A 22,274-nucleotide genomic window follows, 5' to 3' on the forward strand; every position below is an offset into this window, starting at 1 on the left:
ACAAGCGTCCCTAAGTTGCTACTGTCAAAACTAAAGGCAAGAGGGGCAGGAGGGGGACAATTCTGCTGAAGGAAAATCAACTTCCCTTCACCTTCCTTTAGTCAAAAGATGTTTCCGCTGAAATGTACTCTTCCATAGCACAGACTCAGCAAGCACCAATTCAGAATGCAAAACACACCACGCCTGGGGAGCAAAGGGAAGGTTTTTAAGGCTCCACTGCCCTTGGTCCAAAATCGATCCTGCGTTAAGCAGTATGGGATCTCCTGCAGCCCCGTGCTGCTAACAAGGCTGAAGCCTGCGCTTGCAGGTGCAGTCCTTCCCACACAACGGCAGGTGGGCCTCGCCCACCCACCTGATCATCATTCACAGGACCAGCTCCTCCTGCATTAGAGACCCCAATCATCTGGCTGCCACGGCCTTTCCAGGCCTTCTCACTGACCTCTGACACCCGGTGTACAAGTCGCCCTGATGCAGGTAAGGATGGCAAAAGAATTAGAGATGTGTCGACGCCGCAGCAGGCTGCCGCCACGAAGCCAAACCTCTCCGACCAGGCCGAGGTCCAGAGACGCTGGGGAAAGTGCTGCCCACCCAATCCTTGATCAGCCCGACTCGTCCCCTCACCTGGGCGAGCGCCGGGGCGGCCCAGAACCGCTCCGATTTCTCTCCGGGGACGCCGAGGGCCTTGAGCGGCGGCGGCGGCGGCGAAGGCAGCTGCAGCGCCGAGCCGGACACGGCCTGCCTAGCGCTGCCCGCATCCACACCCTCTTGCCCCGCCACCCCGGCCCGCCGCCCGAAGTCTGGCCAGGGGACCCCAGGCACTGACACGCAGAGGGGCGGAGGAGGATGGGAGGGGTCCGAGTTGGAGCCGGGTGGCACTGCGGCTGCGTCAACTGGTAACGTCATACGTCACGGGGCCGGCGCCTCGAGGCACGCCACTCGAGCCCCGCCCAGGAGTTGGGTCGCCCCGCCCCTTCCCCCCCTCCCGGGCTGGGAGCAGAATCTGGACCTCGAGGTATGGGTTAGGGGCGTTATTTGAAAAACCTTTTTGTTACCCACGCAAGTAATGTTAGTGAATGGCCTTCTTGAGGCCAGGAGACAGACGAGCACGGGTATAGACAGATCACCAACAAAAAGGAGAATCAGACCAGTGCTATGGTTTGAAGTGAATCCACTCAGAATAGAGAGCAATACTTTTATGACTCTCTCAATAAAAGGAGCCTGATTGTGTGAAATGCTGCTACAGTGAATCGCTCAACTAAGTCTGTTGTTGTTATATTGATGAAAAGTGGTTTGATGCTCACCACTTTTAAAGAGAAAGGCTCTTCATATTATTAGCGAGTGAACCAAAGCAAACAACTTCCTAGAGTTACAGACTTACTGCAAATATTTTGCACACTTCTTATGTACAAGTTGTAATAGGAAAAGTGGAAAACAGTCTTAGCTCTGAAAGGTTTCGGATTGCTTGGGGCAGTTGTGGAATATGCACGTAAGACAACTAGAAATGCAAACGGTAATATACTAGCAGTAGCTAACACAGTGTCAAGCATGAGCCGGGCACTGTTCTAAGCACTTTATATTTATTGACGCATTTAATCCTCCCAAAACCCTGTGAGGTAAATACTCCCGTTTATTTCCATTTCACAACTGAAAAACTAAGGTACAGAGTGGTTAAATAACTTGCCAAACTGTAGAGCTAGGGTTTGAACCCAAGCAGTGTGTGACTCCAAAGTTCATACGCTTAAGCATTACTGGTTTGGTTTTGTCTTGTTTTTTGTTATTATTTGTTTTCTTTTACATTTTTTAATTGAAGTATAGTTGATTTACAATGTTGTGTCAATTTCAGGTGTACAGCTAAGTGATTCAGTTATACAGATACATACATTCTTTTTCAGATTACTTTTCCTTTTTAGGTTATTACGAGATATTGAATATAGTTCTCTGTGTTATACAGCAGGTCCTTGTTTGTTTGTTTTTTAATCAATTTTATATATTGTAGTGTGTGTGTGTGAATCCCAAACTCTAATTTATCTGTATAAATTACAGTAGACTGCCTCTTAAATTCTAAGTGCCTAAAAATCTAGTTCTGACTTCCTTCTTGGGCTGAAATACCACATCTAACATTTTTGTGTGGGAATTCCACTTTTTCCTCAAAAGGAACACCTGTGAAGCCAAATATAAAATAAAGCCAGAAAAAGTTAAATACATGAACAATTGTACTAACTTTTATTGCATATAAGGAAATGGAGGCCCAAGCAGGAGTGGTTGATGAAAGGACTGGATGAAAGCCAAAAAAGAAAAGCATACACCTATCTTAGTTACTTCCACCTGCCACCAGGACACACCTACCTCCCTTACTTGAATTAACTCTTTAGAGTGTATTTCTGCATCACAGAGAAACTAATTTCAGTAGTCTTTTGCAAAGTTTGGAAGAATCTCAATCATTCTTAATCCTTACTCCCTACTAAGGCTCCAGGATCCCCACAAAGATTCGTTTGCTACAGTCAAACAGGAAACTTTTCCCAGAGGGAAATTGTCTGAGCACAAGTTTTCCAGACTAGAAATTACCAAGATGTCATTCAAGTTCCTCAAATCAAAAACTAAACTGAAACTAAATTTCCCTGGAGCTAAGGAAAAGAGTTAAGAGGAATGAGGGGAGAGGGAGGTGAAATTCACTGAGTGCATGGTTGGAATCTCAAAGTTTCTGATTGTACCTCCTTTCATCCCCAGGACCAGGACCCACCCTGTTACTACAGATATGCATTAGACAGCATCATAAAAAATGAAGTGTTTCTTTTATAAGCCTTTCTATTCTAAAAGTGTTTAATGTTGTCATGATTAGTAGTCTCTCTGACATTTCATTTGACTCACTAATTTTCATGACGAGGCTTACTCCCTTCACTTGTCTACCAACTACTTTCACTTTTCACCAACATGCCACCAGAATAATGGTACAACAGCAACTGTCTCCATCCACAGACTTCAATAAGAATTGTACTAATGGTGGAAGCCCTCTAATGATTTCTTTTTGCTTCTTTTTAAAAAATTTTTACTTTGAAATAATTACAGGAAATTGCAAAGGTAGTATAGAGTGGTTTTGTGTACCCTTTCCCTTGTTTCCTCCAGTGGTTAAATCTTATATGATTATAGTACAACATGAAAACCAGAAAGTTGACATTGGCATGTGTATATATAGATCATGTCATTTTATCACATGTAAAGTCATGTAACCATCACTGCAAACAAAATAAGAGCTATTCTATCACAACAAAGGTATCTCCTCAAGCTACCCCTTCCCCTACCTGAGTCACACTTACTCCCCTTCCTGTACTACGCCTAGCTCTGGCAGGCGCTAATCTGTCTCCCATCTCTATAATTTCACCATTTCAAGAATATTATATAAATGAGAATTTATATTTACCACAACATAAGGGTAGGAGGATGAGAGGTACAAACTATTGGGTGTAAGATAAGCTTAAAGAGACACTTTACAACACAGAGAAAATAGCCAATATTTTGTAATAACTGTAAATGGAAGTAACCTTTAAAAATTGTATAAAAAATTTTTAAAGAATATCATATAAATGAAACCATTCACTACATAACCTTTAAACACTGATTTTTTTTTTTCACTCAGCACAATGCCTTTGAGACTTATCCAAGTTGTTGCATAGATCGGTAGTTTGTTCTTTTTATTGCTGAGTAGTATTCCAGGTATGATGTTCCAGTCAGATTAACCATTTACCTACTGAGGCACATTTTGGTTGTTTCCCATTTGGGGCTATTACAAATGAAGCTACTGTGAATAATTGTGTATAGATTTTCTTTGTGGTCTAATGGTTTAAAGAAGAAAAAGGTATGAAATTTTCTTTGTCTTCATTTCTTTTGGCCCATTGCAGAGGGCTGTTTCCTTAAGCCAGGGCCAAGGTGAACTATATCTCTTTCAACTTTGTCCCCTTGGTTACTCTCATTTGCTACTCTAGGCTCCCATACAAAGGCCAGCCTCTGAGTCAGATTAAATCAGGCTTTCATGGTCTGCCTGAAATTATCCTCCTCATCTCCTTTTGGGGGTTATTTCATTTTTCTATAAAAACTTTAAAAACAAGAAATATCTTCAAGTTTAAAGAGCTTGAATGGAATAAATCTCTAATGGTGTAATTCCAGGCATAGTAAAAGGATTATTTAAAGATAAAAGGGAATTCTTTGAAAATAATCAACAGAGATAGCCACCAAATTAACCAAATTTAGTTGATTGCTAATCATTGATACTTTTATCATGAAAATACTTTACTCTAGGGTAAAATAAAATGTGCTTCAAAAACTAAATTAAGTATATACTAAGAAAATTTTTTAAGTTAAATATATAGTAAGTGCCAGGCAACTGGCTAATACCTGATATATATTATTTCATTTAATTCATACAAACCCACTGTGTAGATACTACTTGTGGATGAGAAATTTTAGAAAAGTTAAGTAACTTGCCCAAGGTCACTAAAGCTAGAAAGTGAAACCAGAACCTGAATTCAAGAGAGTCTCACTCCAATACCCATTATTTTTCACTACTCCACACTAGATCCATGTTAAAAAAAAAAAAATTCTCCAATTGTAGTACTACAACAAATAATGTAAAACCACAACTACTTTACAGATAATTTAAAAACAATGATGTCAAAGCAGTATATTATCTGTATTTTAATGCATAAAGAAATTTAATACCGCCAAGTTCAATATGTTAAAGTTGTTTTGAATGCTTAGTTCAGATTTTTATTTCACTCTCATTTAATAATTTCTTAAAATCACAATTTCTTTATGTACATACCTGAGTGTTCCTCAAGTTGTTATATACTTTTCATAACACCAGGATACCAGATGAAGTTCCTTCTCTCTCTCACACATGCACGCACAAAATTAGTAACATCAATAAGTCTATAAAAACAAAAAAAAAGAGAAAAAATTTTAATGGTTTCCAATATTATTTCCCAATAAACCTGCCAATTTCTTTCATTTCACTTACCCCCAGCCAATGCAGTCCACAATTCAAGCTTCTGTCATGCCACAGTGTCCCAGGAGTCACCATTGCTAGAACAAATCAAGTAATGATATTTAAGTCAAATATATTTTAAGAAAACCACCTTTACCCACTATAAAGCTGATAAAAAAGTGAGAGGAACTGAACATGTATTTTGAAAGAGGAAGTTTGTACATCTTTTGATATAATAAAAAAAGCCAGTTTTCTAATAATGATTTGAACTTTAAAATAGCATATAATGTCCTACAAACAATAAGCAAACCAATAGCCTGATGAGCAAAAGACATAAACATAGAGTTTGCATAAAAAGAAATAAAATTTGACCTAAAACACTAGAAAAGACAGTCCTCATTATCATAAAATGAAATAGGCTAGTTAAAGCTACAGTTGAGGTACCATTTCATTTATTTGTCAATAGAAAAAGCTCAAAAATTGATAATTCAGTATTAGAAAGGATTTGAAGAAACAGACACTCCCTTACCTTGACGGTGGGCATATGAATTAATTTAGCCTCAGTGGAGAACAACACAGCAATATCTTTTTAAAACTTTAAGTGTTGCAATTTTTGACCCAGCAATTCCGCTTCTAGAAATGAATCATACAGACAGCTTCACACATGACCAAAATGTACAAGCTTTCCATCACTATGTTGTTTATAAAAGTAAAAGATTAACTTCCTAAAAATATGCAGTTCTAGAAGACTAGCCAAAAAACATCTGTAAAGTAATTTTAAAAATGTGATAGCTCTAGATGCACTGGTATGAGCTAATCTACAATGTATATTATAAAGAAGGTGAAGAGCAAAAAATATGTGTACATGTGAAAAGTAATCAATAAGTAAATAAAACAAAACCAATAAATTGATTTTCAAAACATATTGGTCGAAAGACTAAATAGGGCAAAAGGTAAAATTTCCAGTCAATGGTACATTCTGTAAAATAACATGTATACATATGCATACATGAGATGGCCACCTTCTCACTGTGTCCTCATGTGGTCCTTTCTCTGCATAAGCAGGACCTTGATGTCTCTCTTTGTGCTAATCTCACTATTAGTGAGACCACTAATAGTGACCTCATTTTAACTTAATTGCCTCTTTAAAGCCCTGTCTCAAATACAGTCACATTCTGAGTACTGCGGGTGAAGATGTCAACACGTGAATTTTGAGGGAACACAGTTCAGCCCGTAACACTTGACAAATTTGATCTTTTCCTAGAACTAGTCTCATTTTCACTCTTTTGAATTACGCACTCCACATACCTTATTCTAGAATTTTTGCTATCCTTATTTTGTATTTTGTTTTCTTGTTCACTTCTCTTAGCATTCTTTTTTTTTTAAGTATAAAGTTTTAAAAATTTTTGTAAGTTATCTCTTGATTTTGTGTGTGTTCTGGAGAAGGCTGAAGGGTGGGAGGTTTTTCCCTCCTCTCTTAGCTGATCTCTCTAATCAATTCTTCCTATTGCCTTTGTAGCTACAGCCTATCCACAGTCTATTAACCACCCATCACCATCTCTCAGTTCCTCAGGTCACAACGTGAAGAATTATTTCAAAGTCTTCTTTATTTTGGTTTTTCATGTCTCTATTTTTCTTCACTTCAGTGAAGAAATATTTCATATCTGGTATGCCAGACACTGGACTAGGCCCTAGATATGCAGAAATAATCAAGGTAGACTTGATGCTTAAGGTCTTCCTCTCCAAAGAGCACATTGTAAAAAGGTTGCTCTACCAGAGAATGGTTATTTTCAAAAGAAGCAATTAGGCCTTTACAATGTTGACATATATCTCCTTTAATCAGCTGCAGATTAAAAGAGACAAAGGTCAGGTGCACTGGGTGTCCAGTGACTATCTCAAAGGGTTAGAATTTACAAGTTCTGAAAGGCATAAATCTGAGATTTCGAAGGAGAGTATTTGGTGGATCTCTATGAGTTTTGCCAATTGGGTCTTATTAATACAGTTAGTATATTAGACTAACCCTACGGATTGGAGATGGTAAGCACAGTGAAAATGTTGCAAAACTGGCCAAACAGCACAGACTTGTCAAAGTAGCTGACCAGCAAAATGGGTTCCTCAATCACTATGAAGTTTGGAAGGTGTTCCCCAGGTAGGGATAACCTTTTCTAACAAAGTTTTCACCACTGAAGAAGCTGTGACCTGCCTACAGGGGAAAGCCTCTGCCCAGTGAGAAAACATACACACCATGACTGAAACATATTTATGTCCATGAGATGGGGCAGCTGTATGAAATTCATTTGCCAAACTTCAAATGGTACATTAGGCAGTTTACAATGTCAGGGAGAAGTATGAACAGGTGTCTCTGGGTTATATTCTGGCCACGTGGGACAAGAAAAGCAGGCACTTTTGCAGCCTTATTAATATCTTCCCACTGCTATTGGTTTATGAATGCTATCATTCTGTCAGTGGACCAATGGTTCAATGCATGTACAGTGGTAAGAAGTGGAAATCTTAGAATTCCTAGTAGGACCAATTTGTTATTTGGCCTGAACCAGAGTTCTCTTTTTATCAGACCAACAGTTACTAGATCTCCAATATACTTTTCCTTTTAGGGGGCCAATTATGAGGCATTTCTATCAATTTTTCTAGATTGTTATTTTAGGGAGCATCCCTTTGGACCATGAAAGCAGTTTGGCCATTGGTTTCTTTGACAGCAGTGTTTTTGGTGGAAATATCAGTGAGGTGGTTTCCTTTAGCCTCTAGGGATTCAAGCTTGGAATGTCCAGAGATCCTAATAATAGCCAAGGCATCTGGTAAGTTTATGGCATCTAACAGATTTTGGTTATAAGAGCCATTTTTAATCTTTTCCCCCTTAGAGGTAAGGAAATCTCATTGTTTCCATAGCATCCCAAAGTCATAGGCTACTCCAAAGGCATGCTGACTATCAAGATAAATGATTGTCATCTTGACCTTGGCTAACATACAGGCCTGAGTAAAAGCATATAATTCAACCATATAGGTAACCGTGCTGCCTCAGTGATACCAAAAGGACCTGCAATAGCATGCGAGCACAATATTTACCATTTTCTCCCTTTAGGTAAGAATCACCATGAAAAATCATGATGAAAAATCTGCACTGGTTAGAGGAATCTCCTGTAAATAAATTACTATAGGGAGTGAAAAGGTGATCCGTCAGTGTTAGGTAGTCATGAGGGGTTTCATCCTTGAAGGAGAAGAGTGGCAGTTATCGCAATGTGAAAGAGTTGTATGAGGAGAAGTTAGCAAAAGGATTTCATAAGAGGTGAGGTGATGGACTGAAAGTATTAAGTGTGACAAAAATTTAGAAGGGCTTCTACTGCATGGGGTATAAAGATGGTTAAAGGGGATCCCATGATTATCTCTTCAGTGGCCTTTACCAGAAGGGCAATGGCAGGAATGGCTCTGAGGAAAGACGAATGTCCCCGGGCCACAGGGTTCAGCTGTCAGCCCGATGGGTCAATGATGGTCCCCATGGGCCTCAAGGGCTTTCTTTGCCGTCTCGTATACAAAAAGGATAAAGGGAAGCTGCTAATTAGGATGTCCAAGGAAAAGTGGTTTCATGAAGCTTTTCTTTAAGGCTTCAAAAGCTATGTCATCTTGATCTCCCAAATTAATGGGGTCAGGTTTGCTGGTTTTTAATAAAGCATATAGAGGCTGAGCCATAAGAGAGAAGTGTGAAATCCAGTTTCAACAGTAGCCAGTTAGCCCAAGAAAAATCTCATAATCAGCACTTAGTTTTGGTTTGGGGAAGTTCAGGATGCCATGAAGCCTACCTGGATCCAAATATAATCCTTGTTCTGAGATCAGAACTAGTGCACCTGAGTTTGAGCAAACTGCCGTTTTTCTTTGGAGACTTTAATGTCCCTGTAGGGCCACAGTTTTAGCAGGTGGATGAATGTCTTCCTGTGAGGAGGTTTGAGAAGAAGGCCATAGAAGCAAATCATCTACATATCGTAACAAAGTTGAACCTACAGAAAACTTTTTACATCCAAATCAGCTCTCAAGATTTGTGATGGGCTTTCTGTGAAGCCCTGGGGCATTACTGTCCACATATACTGTCACCCTTCCCAGGTGAAGGCAAAAGACACTGGTCAGCCTTATCAACTGGAATACTGAAAATGTACTGCACAGATCAATTACAGTGAAAAATTTGCTTCCAGTGGGGAATGGATGTTAGCGGCATGTGGAGGTTAGCAACAACTGGGCATTGAGGGATAACAGTTTTGTTTATTCCTTGGAGGTCCTGGACAAAGTTCCATCCTCCACCCTTGGGTTTTCCCACAGGTAAAATAGGAGTATTACAGGAACTAGTGCACGATGAGTCCCTGAGCCTTGACACTTTCTATTATGGGCCTTATATCTCAAAGGGCATCTTTATTTACAGGATATTGATTAATTCTGGGAAGAGATTTTGAGGGATCGACTTGAATCTTGATGGGAGGTGCACTGTGACTTTTGCCAACATCAGTTTGAGATGTTGCCCATAAGGAGAGTGATAGCTGATTCAACAGGGACAAATGATCCGTGTTTCCGGAATCAGCTCCAGCACCATCAAAGACAGAGCAATTAAAAGATGTGAGTGTTGTTTAATCCACCTGGTTGGCTATTTTGATGCCTATTGTCAAAGGGACTAAACAAAAGGGAATAGAGTCAGAGATAAGAACCAGCTGAGTTTTATTAGAGACACCCCCCCCACCCCCCCCACCCCCCGCTATTTGAACTCCTTTAATACTCCAAGGCAGGGGATGTTTTATAGCAGTGGGGTTGAGCACCAAGAGTGTGGCTCTGGTGTCAATTAGGACAGAGAGAAACTCATTCCTAATATGGAGAGTTATTTCTCTGAGCTGATTAACAGGGAGGATTGGGTAGAGCCCCTGTAGTTCCTTAGGGCACTCTCATTGGGAATTAAGAGAACATTGCAAAGGCTAGTTAGAGGGCATGAAACACTTAAATTTGTAACAATCTTTTTTCCAATGTCCTGGCTCTTTGCAACAGGCAGAAACTAGAAGGTTTGGGGTTTTATTTAGGGACCTCTAATGACCAAGCTGAAAATTAAGAATTTTAGTAGTCTTTCTTTTTGGTGACTCAGCTAAGGTGTGAGTGACCTGATTTGCCAAATTAACTAAATAGTTTCCTATTTCATCCTGGTCCTTTTAACTAAAAGAGAAACATCCCTCTTCACCCTGTTAATAAATATGGAGTTAAAAGCTACCCTAGTGGAACCAACCACTGAAGGAAGACCAGAATTTTCTTTAAAGATAATCTGAAGTTGATTACAATAGTCATGGACAGTTTCATCAGAATTTTGTGTGCAAGCCTGAATTTTGTTCCCATAACAGGCTTAGGAAAGGCTACTATACTTGGCTGATGAGGTTTTCAGTAGGGGTTTGCTTTTCTAATCCCCTCCAGGATGTTCCCATAGGGCTAGTTTCACCCAATGTTTGGCTTAACCTTCACCAACAAGCATGTGCACCAAGTGATATAAATCTGAGAAACCAGGTTAGTAGGTTTAAATAACTATATTAAAGGCTTTCAGCAAACCTAAGGGAGTCTTCAGTTACTTTAGGAAGTGCTTTAATTATGGCTCACAAATTGGCCTTAGTTCAGGAAACATAAGAAATTTGGGCTTTACTCCACACAAAAACTACTAGAGCTGATAAAAAAGAATTTGGCAAGGTAGAGGATACAAGATTAACATACAAAAATCAGTTGCATTTCTTTACACTAACAATGAAATATCAGGAAAAGAAAGTAAAGAAACATTCCCTTTTAAAATTGCATCCAAAACAGATACTTAAGAATAAATCTTACCAAGGAGGTGAAACACTTATACATGGAGAACTACAAAACACTGATTAAGGAAATTAAAGATAAATTAAAGAAATGGAAAGATATCCCATGCTCTTAGATTAGAAGAATTAATATTGTTAAAATGGCCATACTACCCAAAGCAATCAACAGATCAAATGTGACCCCTATCAAATTACCCATGACATTTTTCACAGAACCAGAACAAATAATCATAAAATTCATATGGAATCACAAAAGACCCAGAATTGTCAAAGCAATACTGAAGAAAAACAATGAAGCTAGAGGAACAACCCTCCCAGACTTTAGACAATACAGAGCTACAGTAATCAAAACAGCATGGTATTGGCACAAAAACAGACATATGAATCAATAGAACAAAATAGAGAGCCCAGAAATAAACCCACAGACTTATGGTCAATTAATCTTCGACAAAGGAGGCAAGAATGTACAATGGAGAAAAGACAGTCTCTTCAGCAAGTAGTGTTGGGAAAACTGGACAGCTGAATGTAAATCAATGAAGTTAGAACACTCCCTTATGTCATACACAAAAATAAACGCAAAATGGCTTAAAGACTTAAATATAAGACAAGACACAATAAATCTCTTCAAAGAAAACATAGGCAAAACATTTTCTGACATAAATCTTATCAATGTTCTCCTAGGACAGGCTACCCAGGCAATAGAAATAAAAGCAAAAATTTAAAAATGGGACCTAATTAAACTTATAAGCTTTTGCACAACAAAGGAAACCATAAGTAAAACAAAATGACAACCTACAGAATGGGAGAAAATTTTTGCAAAAGATGAGACTACACGGGCTTAATTTCCAGAATATATAAACAGCTCATACAACTTAATAACAACAACAACAACAAAAAACCCAAACAACCAAATCCAAAAATGGGCAGAAGACCTAAACAAGCAGTTCTCCAATGAAGACATACAAATGGCCAACAGGCACATGAAAAAATATTCAATATCGCTAATTATCGGAGAAATGCAAATCAAAACTACTATGAGATATCACCTCACACCAGTCAGAATGGCCATCATTCAAAAGTCGACAAATGATAAATGCTAGAGAGGGTGTGGAGAAAAGGGAACCCTTCTACACTATTGGTGGGAATGTAGTTTGGTGCAGCCATTATTGAAAACAGTATGGTGATTCCTTAAAAAACTAAAAATAGACTTATCATATAATCCAGCAATCCCACTCCTGGGCATATATCCAGAGGAAGTTCTAATTTGAAAAGATACATGCACCTCAATGTTCACAGCAGCACTGTATACAATAGCCAAGACATGGAAGCAACCTAAATGTCCATGGACAGATGACTGGATTAAAAAGCTGTGGTATATTTATACAATGGAATACTACTTAGCCATAAAAAAGAATAAAATAATTCCATTTACAGCAACATGGATGGATCTGGAGATAGTTATTCTAAGTGAAGTAAGACAGAAAGAGAAAGAAAAAATACCATATAATGTCACTCATATGTGGAATCTGGAAAAAAAAAAGAAAAAAGAAGACACTAATGAACTTATCTACAAATCAGAAAGAGAATCACAGACATAGTAAACAAACTTATGGTTACTGGAGAGAAACAGGGTGGGAAGGAATAAATTGGGAGTTTGATTACTGTAGCTCTGCAAATATTAACTACTATATATAAAATAGATTAAAAAAACAATTTTTTCTGTATAGCACTGGGAACTATATTCAATATCTTGTAGTAACCTATAATGACGAAGAATATGAAAATGAACATATATATTCATGACTGGGTCATTACACTGTACATCAGAAAATGACACATTGTAATTGACTATACTTCAATTAAAAAAAAATTTGGGCTTTATTTGGATTTAATTTGAAAAAAAGAAACTTGGGCTTTATTTAGAAGATTTAACATTAAAGGGGAAGGTTCTGATAGAGTCAGAGGAGGAGGAGGATGGCCTGGAGACAGGGCCTGAGACAAAGAAGCCTGGGGAGACAAACATGAGGCTTTGGAAGCCATTTTGTCCTTCTTTAATTGTTTGTTTACCTCAGGTAATTTAACCGCTGTATGTTACAGAGAGGCAAATTTAGACCTGATAACATTTGGAAGCCTCAAAATACCAATCAAAATAGTTGTCCAATTCAGTTTTGAGGATTTCAGAACTATAGCTGTCAAATGAACACAGTTTTATGAAAGGTAAATTTGGAGAGTTCAAAGCTCCCCATGATGGCCATTGATGCTCTAAATCACTTTTGGTTAAGTTGGTCCATTTAGTTAGAAATGCACAAGAGGAGGTACCACAGTTTTTAAACATAAAATTGACCTGGTTCCCTGAAGGGGGCAAGGAGTGCACCCTCAAAACATTTAGATAACTAGGATCCCATCTTTCATAGGTTTTTCTCTAGAGCAAAATAATAATTCTTAAACAGCTTGCAGGTCAAACACCAGCACACTTCCAATAGGAGCAACCTGATCCCTAAAGAGTCAGGCCAAAGGCTGAACAGCGCAGTTCTAACAGGAATAGCCTAGTTCCAAAAGGAGTTGGACTGAAAGTTAGCACAGTCCCAGCCTGATTCAAAAGAGTCAGGTTGAAATGTCAAATGAGTGGTCACAGACAAAACAAGGCCTTAACAAAAAAGGACAACACCATTAAACAGATTCCAATTAAAGCCTGGAGGACTTCAAAACTCAAAAAGATCAGAGCTCAAATCCAGAAGAACTCACCCTCAAATTCCAGGGTCAGCAAGTAAGCAATGGACTCACTGGACTCTGTGGGTACCGACACCTGTACCCACTGTGGCTCTTCTCTGGATCTTGGTCAGATCTCCATGTTAACCTAAAACAATACAACAGCCAGTTATTTTTACCAGCAAAACGGATTTATTTAGGAGCAGCAAAGAATTGCAGTTCAATGTATGCAACAGTGGTGAAGCACATATAAGTCTGATAAAGCAGAGAGGAAACTATTTCATAGAGAAGAATTTAAACAGTGTATGAGGGGAAACTGGGAGTTCCAAGTATAATGGCTTTTCATGGCTGAATTGTGACAGTCTCTCATTGGCTGAGATGATGCCAGACAAGGACAAAGTCTTTTTAATTCCTACTGGTGGTAGCAAAGTAGTGTCACTTCCTGCCAGAGATGCAAAATAAGTCCCTTCTTGTTGCCATGTGCATTGATGTCAAGTGGTATGTGTGTGAGAGCTCCCCCTTCTGGCCTCCTGATAACATTTTAGTGAGGTTTACTTTGATTAATTTTCATATTACATATTGAGCACTTAGCATGTGCCAATATCTTTTTCCTAAGCTCTTTATACACATTAATTCATTTGTTCCTCACAAGAAGATATGGCAATCTACAATTAGGATAGCAGAGAGATAAAAGCAGATGTCTTTCAAAAACAATATAAAAAGTAGTGCAAAACTGACACCTACATATGCCCTGGTATTTAGCTATTGAAAACTGGTTTCGTTAAGGAGTTTTCAAATGAAGCCTTAAGTAGAAAATGTTTATAATGCAGTCAGACTTATCATGAAATCCAAAGTGCAGACATTGTATCAAGATTTATGAAAATAAAGATGTAAACAAAAATATTCATCTTTGCAGAGACACCAGATTCCTCTGGTAGCAGTAAAAATCAAAGCCAGTAAAAGTCACTATTTTCAATATTAACTAGCATAATGACCATAATTTACTTTCCTTGAAATGCTTTTTCTTCCCTATCAGTGTCATTTCCTCCTTGTCTGAAAAAAGCAACTTTCTGATACAATTTCAAAAAGTAGCTGCCCATGTCCAGTTAAAAAGAGGCAGAACTGAAAATTATCTCCTGGAAAAAACTTCTTTATGAGTGTATGCTATCCTCCTCCTAAAGACATTTTGCACATATTTAATCACAATATGTCAACAAAGGATAATATTATAGACTTGAGAAAAGAGTTTTCAAAGTCCGAATTACTGTATTTTCCTGTCTTGTAGACAAAGAAACAGAAGTTATATGTTTCCTTCCCACTATTTCACATATGACGACAATAAAATGTGGTCATCAGAATTGATAAATTCTATAATTTTTTTTTGGTATCATCAATTGACATACAACATTCTATAAGTTTAGAGTATACAACTTGTTGATTTGATACATTTATATAATACAACACGATTACCACCATAGCTTTAGCTAACACCTCTATCACATCATATAATTATCATTTCTTTTTTGTGGTGAGAACTTTTAAGATCTAGTCTCTTTGCAATTTTGAAGCATGTAATACAGTATTGTTGGCTATAATTAGATCTCTAGAACTTTTTGTCTACTGGTTGCATACAATTAATTGCTGTAACATGTTTGTTCCTCAACTACTAACATACAGATCAACCATGATATTTGGAATTGGATCTCTCCCTCCATCCATTCATTTATCAAATCAATATTTATTAAGCAATTACTGTGCTTTCGCTTAACAATCATAACACTGTTGTGAGTGCTGGTTATACAGTGTTGAACAAATTACTTGCCTTCAGTGTCCTAGGAGTGGAGACAGACAACACCCAAGTAAACAAAGAAATTAGATAGTTCTAGACAGTGAGTAGAAGATATGAGTACAAAGAAGGAAATCAAACAAGCAAATGTGATACAGAATGACTGGGTTTAACTTTAAATGGTGCGATCAAGAGACAAAATAAGCAGATAAAAACTTATAAGTTGCTGTCTCAATGTCATTTCCTGGTTTTAAAAGTGTAATATGGTTATGTAAGATGTCAGTGGGGAAAGCTGGGTTAGAGATGAACAGAGCTTCCTGTACTGTTTTTGCAACTTCTTGCGAGTCAAATTATTTCAATATAAAAAATTTAAAATTAATAAATAACGTATACTTTGTGATAAAGCCTATGTAGGAGAGGAAGAGGACCTATCTCTAATTGTCTAAATTATAACACATTATGATCATGTATACCAGTGCCCCTTATACATTAATATACATACAAATTACCTGGGGATCCTTTTAAAATACAGATTCTGCTTTAAGGTTTGGGGTGGAATCTGAGATTCTACATTTTCAACAGTCTCCTAGGTGATACTGCTGCTGCTGTTCCATGCAACAAAGCTGAGTATCAAGGTTGTAGTGTGTGATCAGGTTTTTGGAATTTATGCTAAATTCAGTGGGAAGCCATTGAAGGACTTGAAAAAGAGTTGTAATCCAATTGGTTTTATACTGTATTTCAATCTCTATAAGGCTCACTATGTATCTTGGTTCAGGCTATTTCCTGTCTCCTCCAGGAGTTATTTAGAAAGAAGGTTGTTTCAAGGTTCTAGGTCACTTTGCAGGTTTGGGGCTTTTTGTCCTATGCCTTCTCTTTGGCACTTAATTCCAAGTGGTGAAGTAGGTCGGGTCAGCTAGGTCCAGGTCAATGGTCTTCAAATGTTCTTGCTCTTGTGTTCCCAAAAGATTTCATAAGCAACATACCCCTTCACACCATAACATCTTAAATTTTTCATTGTAAGCTTAGATATTTGCAAAGGATGCAATTTTCCAGACTAGCATAAATACTGACATTTAAAAATAAAACTATACCACTCTTTAAAATGTATTCAATGGGATCTAAATACTATAGTCATTTACACCCACTATCATTCACTTAAAAATAAAAATGGACAAATTCTTTAACAGTTAAAAGTTTTACATCATTTTTTTCTTTCTGAACTTGTAATTTCACCAACTTCCCCTGCTGAATGTTATCTAATATAATATATATTTAATGCTTAATAGTCTTTTCTTGAACACCTTTCTTTTCTGCAACAAAATAAATATAAATTTAATTCCTAAAATTTCATGTGACAAAAGCTGTAAGAGTTAATTTTTTTCTTCTGGATTGAATTATAATTTCAATTAGTGAAAGTCATTTAACCAAAACAACTATTTTATAAACTTTGACAAAATTTATTACACAAGAAGTAAAATGTATTGAAAATGTATCTGTTATTGTTGAAAAATGTGGTTTTTCCTCAATTAGTACATCTGTGGGTGAAGCTTACTGATTGCTTGAAGGAGACCTGATTATTCCTATTTTTTTTCATGTAGGCTCTGAGAAACCTTGCTGATAGGAAGAGGGAAATAGGGATGAAAGAAGTTTTATTACATCAATATCACTTAATTCTTTGAAATTCTTCAGAGTTACGTGCCAAAAAAAATTATAGTCTATTATCAGAAATTATTTCTTTGATTATGAATTAGAATTAAAAACCAATCACAAACCTCTTGAGTTGCAAAACGATGTGTTTTCTAGTTATTAGTCATTTATTCCAAAAGGAATTTACCAAAATTACTCAAATGATATTAACTATATATTTTTTCATGTAGTCACCTTGCTTAACCCATTATATTCAAAAAAAGAGAAAATTGAAATATTAACATCAGCACATTTTCCATATAATATGTTTGATAAAATGTTTTATCACGCTATGTGCTTCAAATATGTTTTGCCAAAACCTTAGAGCTTCAGATTAAGCTTGTTTAGAAAATGTCTACTCTGAACCTAATTAGTGAAGTTAGGCTTCATTATTATCCCAGTTAGCCAACTCAGACTGACTTCCTGTTAAAAAAGTAAAAGTCTTAATTTTTAATTCAAATGAGTGTGTTCATATGCATTTTGAGGGATAATACCAATAGAGTAAAGCCATCAAGATTAAAACCATATAGTTTAATATAAATGTTTTTCATCCTAATAATAATCTATAAGCCAAACAATAATTTTTTGCTAGTTTTCGTTAACTTATAATAATGCAATGCAATGGTTAGCCGAAACTATGTAATTTATCAAGCAGGAAATAAGATAAAATGCATGGCATATGTTTTAACAGAACCAAAGGCAGAGGCTTAAGAACAAGCACTGGATCAGGAAGTAAAGGAGAAGACAGGCAAGGAGAGAAATGGAGCAGATACAAAAGCTGGCTATCCCTGACGACTGCTATAAGAAATGTGCCTTGGGACCATCCATCTGGAAGAGAAAATGGGGAAGCAGTTTTCTTTGGCTCCTGCCTGGTAGTAAGGACTAATCCTTTATTGTGGCTCCTCAATTTACCACACTGGATGCCTGCCCCAGTTAAAAAAAAGGGGGGGCCATGGGATGGCTAGGGCAGGACTTACAGAATGATGAAGTAAGGAACTCAGAAGACCCCTTCTCCAACCAAACAATGATTTAACTGGTGACAACTATAAAAACCAATCATTCTAAGTCTCTGGAAATGGTGCCAAGGACATACAGCAAATAAACATTCACTCAAGAAACTACACTAAATCTTGGGTAAGAACAGTGAGAACCTGGGATATATGAACCATGATCTGCTCTGTTACCTACACACCCTCAGTTCCATATTATAAAAGCACTACCACAGGCATTTGCAACCAAGAGTGAGATTCCTCTCTCCCTTGCTCCCAGTCTGGGGCTATGGTGACCACAAGGAGGTCAAGCAGCTGGTGCTTCTTCTCCTTCCCAGACCCACCATGGGAGCTCTACTCCAGGCAGGAGTAGCAGACGGGATCTGTCTTCCCAGACACAGTTTCCCCTCAAAGACAGAAACCCTAACTCAGGTAAGGTACTCTGAAAACATGAAGTCTCTGACCTATCCAGCCCTTGCTGGCTGTGGGGAAGAGGGCCCACACTGGGAGGAGCAGGCTGAGAAAACCAGGGCCTGCCCCCACCCCAGTGGTGGGTGTGAGCAATTTCCTGCCTATAGTTTTACTGCAATGCTGCAGGGGTTCTGCCTGGGGGAGAAGGCAGTCCCTGAGGGCAAAGAGCTCTGCAGCTCTGCCTGAAGGAACGTTGTTGGGAGGAGAGAGGAGAACTCCATGCCTAAGGCCATTATTGAAAACTGAGATTTTGGTGGAGAACAATTAAGAAAAGGCAGTTCATCTTTGTATAAGCAAAATAGCACAGCAGCCAGAAGTTTAATTGAAAGAGCCAGAGAAAGAGGCAGATAAGAAGAGCCTTCTTGAGATCACAGACAACTCTGGGGTCGGGAAGGTATGTGTACATCAACTGTGCTGCACCTACTTAGGAGCAATCAGAGCAAGACATGAGGCCGACTTGAAATCATTCTCCACCACGCACGCAGGCCCGGCAACACAGGGCTGACACAGGTGTTGGGAATGTCAGACAGGGAATTTTAAATACTTATGATTAATATGTTAAGGGCTCTAATGGAAAAAGTAGGCAACATGAAGCAACATTATATTACAATATGGATACTACAAGCAGAGAGATAGGAACTCTAAGAAAAAAAATTTTTTAAGTTCTAGAAACCCAAAACACTAACAGAAATGAAAAATGCCTTTGATGGACCCATCAGTAAAGTGGAAGTAGTCACGGAAAGAATCAGTGAGCCTGAAGATGTGTAAATAGAACCTTCTCAAACTGAAATGCAAAGAGAGAAAGGAAAGAAACAAATAGGACAAAACATCAAAGAGTTAAAAAAAAAAAAACCAAAAAAATGGTTAAGGTATAAGATAGATGTATTTGCAATATAAAAAAAAAAGAAAATGGAGCAGAAGAAATATTTGAAATAATGATGGCTAAGAATTTCCCACAATTAATAACAGACACCGAAACACAGACCCAGGGAGTTCAGACAACACCAACAAGCAGGATAAATACCAAAAACAAATAAACACACACACACAGGCATATCATATTCAAACTACAGAAAACTTAAAGTAAAGAGAAGACCTAGGAAAAAGTCAGAGAAAAAAACACTTTATCTTTAAATGGAAAAAGTATAAGAATTACAACAGACTTCTTATCAGAAACCATGTAAACAAAAAAAGAGTGGACTGAAATATTTTAAATGTTTAAAGGAAAAAGCCCCCGACCTAGAATTATATATACAGGGAAAATTAAACTTCAAAAGTGAAAGAAAAAGACTCTTGCAGACAAACAAAAACAAGGAACTCATTGCTGGCAGAGCTGCTCTACAAATAATATTAAAAGAAGTTCTTCAGGGGAAAGGAAAATTATGTAGACCAAAACCTTGGATTTACATAAAGAAAAGAAGAGCACTGAAGAAGGAATAAATTAAGGTAAATTTAAGCATTACATTTTTTTATTCTTAATTGATCTAAAAGATACCTTGTTTAAAGCAACAATAGGAACTGTGTGTTCAGTAATATAGCATATGCATAAATAAGTGAAAAATGACAGTAATGTCATAAAAGTAGGATGAGAAATCAGAAATACTTTTATAAAGTACTTGCACTATGTGTGAAGTGATGTAGTATTAGTTGAAGGTGGACTTAGAATAGTTTAAAATGTATATTAGAAACTCTGGGGAAACCACTCATATTTTAAAGTATAATTGATATGATAGGAGAGGAGATCAAATGGAAGTATATGAAGTGCTTAATTAAAACCAAAGAAAGCAGAAAAAGAAGGGGGTAAATAAAGAACAAATTCAATTAATATAAAAAAGTTACTAACATGATGGTTATTAGTCCAACTATAGCAATAATCACTTTAAACGTGAATGGTCTTAACACACCAGTGAAAATACAGAAAAGAAATGCAGCGTCAGAGTAGATTTAAAAAAAAAAAAAAGGACCCAACTTCTTGTCTATAAGAAATTCACTTTAAATATGAACACTTGGAATCATTAAAAGTAAAGAGATGAGGAAAGACATCCTACACTAACACAAATCAAGAGAAAGCTGGAGCAGGTACATTAAGTTCAGGCAAGGCAGATTTCAGAATGAGGAAAATTATCAGGGATTAAAGGGACATTAGAGTGATAAAAGGGTCAATTCTCCAGAAGACATAACAATCTTAAATCTGTATAAACCCCTGAAAACAGTAGGAGAATAAATTGAGATAAAACTCAAAGAACTCAAGGGAGACTTCAAGAACTCTCTTTCATTACTTGATATACCAAGCAGGCAGAAAATCAGTACAGATACAATTAACCAAACAGCATGACAAATAAACTTGATCATATTGATATTTATAGAATTTTCTATCCAACAACAGGAGAATACACATTCTTCTCAAGCTCACATGGAATATTCACCAAGATAGATCCAATCCTGGGCAGAAATCATACAATGTGTGCTCTCAAACCATACTAGAAGTAAACTAGAAATCAGTAAGATAGCTGGAAAATTTTTCCAACCCCATTTGAAAATTAAGCAACACACTTCCAAATAACACATGGGTCAAAAAAGAAGCCCTAAGAAAAATTTTAAAATATTTTGAACTTAGTAAAAATGAAAATATAATTTATCAAATTTGTGAGATGCAATAAAAGCAGTGACTAGAAGGAATCTTATAGCATTGAAACAATATTAGCAAAAAGGAATATCTAGACTCAATAATCTAAGCTTCCACCTTATGACATTAGAAAAAGAAGGGCAATTTAATCTGGAAGCAAGCAGAAATAGGTAAATACTAAAATTAGAACAGAACACAATAAAATTGAAACAAGAAAAACATTAGAGAAAATAACCAAAACCAAAAACTGGTTCTTTGACAAGATCAATAAATTTCATAAACCTCGACTGAGCCAGGCTAACTAAGAAAAAAAGAGACAAGATACACTTACCAGTATCAAAAATCAAAGAGGGGTCATAACTACTGATCCATTGTATATTAAATGGATAACAAAAAGTATTACAAACAGTTTTATGCCCAGAAATTTGATAATTTATATGAACTGGATCAAACTACCAAAGCTCTCATATGAAATATCTAGAATAGGCAAATTCATAGATAAAGAAAATAGATTTGTGGTTTTTATGGCTGGAGGGGGATGGGGATTCACTTCTGACAGGAATGGAGTTTCTTGTGGGGACCACAAATACGTTTTAAAATTAGAGTGTGATGATGACTGCACAACCCTGTAAGTATATCAAAAACCACTGAATCACGTATTTTGAATGGACAAATAGTACTGATTTCTTCTTAATAAAACAACTTGAAAAAACAAATTTAAAAACTGGTTTCTCCTTGTCCCAGCAGATTCCTGACTATGGAAAACTTGTTCCTCCACCCTCCCGCGCCTCAAGGCTCAGCAAACATCTCCCAGGATGGAAGAAGAAGCACCAGGTTTCTGCTCATTCATAAGGGCTTGTCCCTCTCTGAACTTAGTTCATTCATACTTCTTTGTGTCTTTAAATAAAAATCTGACTCTTTAGTTTATTCGATGCGTTTTCATTTTTAAGGTGATCTTCTACATCTAACTAGGGATATACCTGTGGTAGTCATTTGCATATCATTAATAACTAAAGACAAGAAAGTACATTGGATCACCCTGGAAGGAAGTAGGGCATGAAATTAAAGGGTAGCTCAGGACTGAGCTGTACCACTCTCTAGAATTCATCACAGGGACAGAGAAAGAAGACTCAGACAAAATGGGACAAAGGGACAAAGAGGCAAAGAGGGTGAGAAGGAGACCACTTCTCAAGGAAGC

General features: G+C 37.3%; 1 protein-coding gene and 2 long non-coding RNA genes across 11 annotated transcripts in view; 1 reads left to right on the plus strand and 2 right to left on the minus strand.

Moving 5' to 3' along the window:
• BLTP1 (bridge-like lipid transfer protein family member 1) overlaps positions 1-881 on the minus strand; it is a 175,649-nt gene extending 174,768 nt beyond the window's left edge. For 8 of the 9 annotated variants that reach the window (XM_045514968.2, XM_045514969.2, XM_045514970.2 and 5 more), the window contains exon 1: positions 622-881. The gene's annotated coding sequence lies outside the window, so the exon portion shown is untranslated. Of the gene's footprint in view, positions 1-439; positions 570-621 lie in introns of those variants that run through there. The other variant, XM_045514967.2, reaches the window with a different exon arrangement.
• On the plus strand, positions 177-22,003 carry LOC141573348 (uncharacterized). Its single transcript, XR_012499025.1, has 2 exons — positions 177-474; positions 21,824-22,003. It is a non-coding gene; the product is annotated as an uncharacterized LOC141573348 (long non-coding RNA).
• On the minus strand, positions 4,515-5,681 carry LOC141579367 (uncharacterized). The gene is made up of 3 exons (XR_012510573.1): positions 5,508-5,681; positions 5,012-5,076; positions 4,515-4,923 (listed from the first exon to the last, which is right to left on the minus strand). It is a non-coding gene; the product is annotated as an uncharacterized LOC141579367 (long non-coding RNA).
• Positions 22,004-22,274: the final 271 nt, after the last annotated feature.

The sequence above is a fragment of the Camelus bactrianus genome, chromosome 2 (genome assembly GCF_048773025.1).
Source record: "Camelus bactrianus isolate YW-2024 breed Bactrian camel chromosome 2, ASM4877302v1, whole genome shotgun sequence".
In the NCBI taxonomy this organism is placed as follows: Eukaryota; Metazoa; Chordata; class Mammalia; order Artiodactyla; family Camelidae; genus Camelus; species Camelus bactrianus.